The following is a 5,317-nucleotide window of genomic DNA, read 5'->3' as shown; positions in this document are numbered from 1 at the left end:
TTTGTATTCAATGTACCCCTTTTCCATGTAAATTACCATTTTCAACTTTGTAAAATCTATGGAGTCTTGTCATTTACCGACTACCATCCTATCAAATAAAGTTGAGCTTTTATCCAATTGTTTCTACTCTTATTTATTTCAGCCAATATTTTAAATTTTATTATGATCATTTGTTGAAAATTTAAATTTTTTAATCAAAATCTCTTTTTCTTAAATATATAAAAGCAAGAATTTTTTAAAGCAATTAGAAGGAATATCAACAGTATTTTGATGAACAACAAGTCCTTAAGTGTGAAACATCAGAGGTTCCCCAAGCAGTTAACCCTTCGGGTACCCCTAGAAGTTTGTGTTGATTCATTTCCTCGGTGGAGTGTTTGATCCCTAGTGGAGCTTCTTTCTTTGTCCCCAGCTGAGTTGGTTGATTCAGATACCCTGCAGCGTGTCCTTCTCCCCAACAGAGTTTCGGCCTTCCCTAGCGGAGTTCGTATTTCCTCAGCAGGATTGATCTTCAGAGATGGTTGATCTTCCCCAGTGGACCTCCTTTGGTTTCCCCGTCAATCACCATTCAACTTGCTCCCAGTTAGAGTTTCCTCCTGGTTTCTAAGCAGCTTTTTTGTGACTTTTTCTCTGTAGGGTTGTCTCCCATTTTTATGGTGTTGACCTAAATTTCCCTACACATTTGAGGTTTCTTTCCTTAACAGATCTCCTTCTTCCCCAGCTAGGGTTGAGCCTTTTTGGATTGTTGATCTCTCTGTTCACCAGCAGTTGTCTCCCTATTTTGTGGATTGACCAGGATTATACCGATGATTCAAAATTCTTTGCGACACCTTCGTGTCCTTTGTGATCGTCTTTGTCAGGATAATCATGATATATACATATACATACACATTCATATAATTTCATGATTTTCATGATTCATTCGAGATTATTATTCTTTGCTATGGTGGTACTTGATCCCCATACAAATTTCGGTGTATGTCCTCCCTCAATTGTAGAGTGTCAACCCCTTATGCAGAAAGACTTTAACCTTTCTCCTTTTCCCCACTGAGTTTGTTTCCTCATGGATGAGTATTATTTCAGTTTCCTCTCCAGTCAATTATCTGGATGGAATCACTCCCCTTGGGTTATGTCCTCAATGGGTTGAGTCTTGATTGACCGTTTCTTTCTAGTTTTTACCTAGATAGATACTGTGAGTCCCCTAAGAGTCTATTGCCAAATAATTGGTAATATTCTTCTTAGACTGCAGTTTGCTAGTTTTCGCCCAATACCCGGCGAAAGTATCCCTGTTTTTTCCCAGTAGTGGAATCCCTAGTGGATCTGATCCCCTAGGAAGTATATCCTTGATATGTTCATCCTAATCGATGACAGATATCTTTCTCTCCCCTGCTTGAGTCTATCCTTGATATGTTCATCCTAACCAATGACAGATATTCTCTTCTTGGTATTCTACCCAGAAAAAGGGTAGTAATAATCCCTATTTTTTGTTCCCTAGAGAGTTAATCCTTGATATGTTCATCCTAACCGATGACGGGTTTCCTTCTCTTTGTGGTCTTCTACCCAGTAATTGGTAGTTGTAAATCCTGCTTTTTGTTCCCTCTGCAGAGTTGATCCTTGATATGTTCACTTTAACTAGTGACGAATTCTCTCTCTTGGTATTCTATCCAGTAACTGATAGATGTAATTCCTATTTCTCTCTCCTCACAGAGTCTATCCTTGATATGTTCATCTTTACTGGTGACAAATTTTCTCTTTGATCGGTATTCTATCCAGCATTCGATAGATGTAATTCCTACTTTTTGTTTGGTTGGTTTATCCTTGATATGTTCATCCTAAGCGATGACAGGTATCCTCCTTGACAATCGCAGGAAAGTCTATCCTTGATATGTTTATCCTAACTGATGACGAATTTTCTTCCCTATTGAGTTTATCCTTGATATGTTCATCCTAACCCATGACGCATACTCTCACCCTTGGTCTTCTGCCCAATAATTGGTAGTTGTAAATCCTATTTTCTGCAGTTTTCCCCAGCAAGGCTATTCTTACCCACTAACCGATAATGAATATTCCCTTCTGTTGGTTCCCAGCAAGTCATCCTAACCGATGACAGGTGTCCTCTCTGTCAGATCTTTATTATATCCTTACCTAGTAATAGTTAGTAGATAATAGATTTTTGCTGCTCCTGTGTTGAAGTTTATTTCTTCCCCAGTTGAGTTGAGTGCGCATTTCCTTAGTGAAATCGCTTTTCCCTACATGATTCAAGTATTTCAGTTTTATCCTGACTTACTCGTATCCCCTGCAGATGTTGTTGTTCCCCGACCGAGTCTTTCCATTTTCGTATTGAATCCCTCAAGTCCCCCAGTAGTTTTAAGTCGTAGCCTGGCCTACGCTAAAACTCTTTTATCTCCCAAAGTCTCTGTCTCCCTAGTGAGTTTTCCTTACGGAATGCATTATACTCCTGTAGACCTTCGGTCTCTCTGATTTTTTTTCCTTTGTGGCCATATTCCCCCAAAGAGCATTTTCTTTTGAATCCATATCATATGCATCATGAGGTCTCTTAGGGACCAAAATTTGTTTTTATATGTTGTTATTTAAGCCCATTCTACTGAGTCGACATGAAGATTTTAACCTTCGCCTCCTCAAGTAGAATGTCCTTAAATAGGGGCAGCAGTAAGACCCCAATTTTGACCCTAAGATCCCTCATGCAAATTCATCATAAGCATTAACATTGGGATCACACCTTAGCATCCTCCTTACCCCTCTTTCATTAGGTTTGTTTTGGGAGAGCTCACCAAGCACTATGTGATTGTATCATACTTGTATATTATCATTTTACTAACCAAAGTACCAAAAATATGTCTTTGCATTTGCCTAACTCTTTTGTAGGTAGGGCATGATCTCCATTGATCTATCAAGTTCATATCTAGGGTTTGAGACCCTCATTAACAAAGAGCACAACCATGGATTGATACAATAATGGTTATAAGCATCATATATGACTTCCATTGATCCCTACATGTTATATTGATCAAGCATTCTTTAAGAGTTTGAGGGTGATTTGCCTTGGAAACCCTAGTTTGACTGGTTATCTTGAGTAACTTCTCCAACAAGCTACCTCACCAATTGATCAAATTTCTCAAGGCACACTTCAAAATTCATCATCTTCTGCATATATGATCTACCATGAGCCTAGAAAGTCAAGAGAATTGAAAGATTAGAAAGTTGGTTGATGGTGGATGGCCATATGAGTTCATCTGATCAAAACTGGGTCTCCCTGTCGCAACCTGAAAAATACAGTGCGCGAAAAAAAACAACCGGCGAAATAAAATGACAGAAGAGTCGCCACCGTGCGTTATTCATCCCAAAGGAGGGAAATGAAACGCTCGAAGTAAACCTGAAAAAGGAAAGGACAAGACGGGGTCTCGCAAACAAATCTTGGGTTCGGGAGTCGGTTATGCGAAGGGAAGGTATTAGCACCCCTACGCATCCGTAGTACTCTACGGGATCCACTTTTGTAGTTTTCGTCTAAAGGGTGTGGGTTTATCTTGTGCTGTTTGCCAAAAAAAAAGGGTTAAATGAAAATGACTCGCGCGGATGTCGCATCCACTGCATACGTATCTCATCTGAATATGAGAATCAGAGTCTTCGTAGCTCGGCTACCTATGGGTTGGGGGGATGTGTGCTCGTTAAGACATCGCGTCTTATGCCTACGTATCTCATCTGGCCTGAGAATCAGAGCAAAACGTAGTTCGGCTAACTATGGGGTTATGGATTGGGTTTTGGAGACTTACTCGCCTGTAGTAAAAGGAGTTAACGTGTTGCTTTGGGTTTTAGGGTTTGGGATGCTCAAGGGCAAAAAGGCAGTCCTTGATGATGGAACCGCGCTACCTGCAGGGATACGAACACATACAAAACAAACATGTATAAAGTAAATGTGCCAACAAGGGACTCAGAAGTAAATAACAAAAGAAAACAAATGCCTCCTATCGAGGTCTTCCAGCTAAGAAGGCGATAAAATGCGGAAAAGAGGTAAAAGTACCACGCGGATAAAGATCCGAAGTAACAACAATTAAAGGAGTAAGAAACCCAGGGATCTCCCAAGCTAATGCCATCAAAGAAAGGTGAGTCAGTACAGGTAATCAGAATGAAACCTCCAGGGGTTATCCCACAAATAAAGTGGGAAACCACGCAAGTTATCCCTGCAAAAGTCATGTGAGCCCTCACAAAAACTCAACAAAAGGGTTAGTGAAACACCATAAGCATTTTTTTTATGGATAACAGTATGGTTTCAGAAACCTCAAACCCTGTGGCATACACTTCAGAAATCATGTGATTAAACATTCAAGGCATAGGTTTCACCCATTCATAATACATCACACATTTAGAACATTCAAATTGAAGGCGTAAAATAATGGGAATAGGGCAAACCTGATTGGAGAGCTTGATTGAAATTGAGTTGCACCCGTGAGGCCGTTCAGGGTTTGGAGGCTGCTCTGAGTTCTCTGTCAGGTTTCTCTTCAGGTTTTGTCAAGGGTTTTGTTTCAAGGAAACCTCAGAGTATTTTGCTTCTCTCCCTTTTTCTCAAGTGAAGCCTTGGTATTTATAGACTGAATTTCATGGTTTTGTGGGCTCAAATGAGAGAGACCCAAGTCCAAAATTATTTATTATATTTTATTTATTTTTTTTATTATTATTATTATTATTTATTTATTTTTGTAAGTTTTTTTTTTTCGTTTTTTTTATTATTATTATTATTATTATTTTTTTTCGGATCTAATTCTGATTGACATGATGAAATGCAATATGAAATGCTAAATGAATGCATGAATGAGGAGGGCAAATTTTAGGGTGTTACAACTGCCCCTATTCAATCATCAGCTAACCCGAGTAGGATGAAAGCGAACAACTTATCAGACAAACGGGGTGAGTTGTGATTGAATATCAAAGACAGACCGAAAATTTGCGCTCCGAGAACACCACAAAAATGCGGAAATACACTGCGCTGTTTATTTTTCTTCCGATCCTCTGACTAGATCTGAATCAGTCTTCTGGCTTAATCTGGAGTTTCGATCATCTGGCTGAACCTATACTCAATTTAGTCCTCTGGTTGGATATTAATTTTGATCCTCGGGCTGGATACGATTTTGATCTTCTGGCTAGATCTTCTTCGATCTTTTGGCTAGATCTCCTTTGTTTCGATTCTCTGGCTGAATCTATTTCCTTTGATTCTCTGGCTGAATCTACTTCGATCTTCTGGCTAGATCTGAATTGTTTCAATTCTCTGGCTGAATTTATTTCCGGTCTTCGGGCTAGACCTGAC

Source organism: Lathyrus oleraceus, chromosome 6 (assembly GCF_024323335.1).
Source record: "Lathyrus oleraceus cultivar Zhongwan6 chromosome 6, CAAS_Psat_ZW6_1.0, whole genome shotgun sequence".
In the NCBI taxonomy this organism is placed as follows: Eukaryota; Viridiplantae; Streptophyta; class Magnoliopsida; order Fabales; family Fabaceae; genus Lathyrus; species Lathyrus oleraceus.
Note: the sequence above shows the minus strand (reverse complement) of the source record.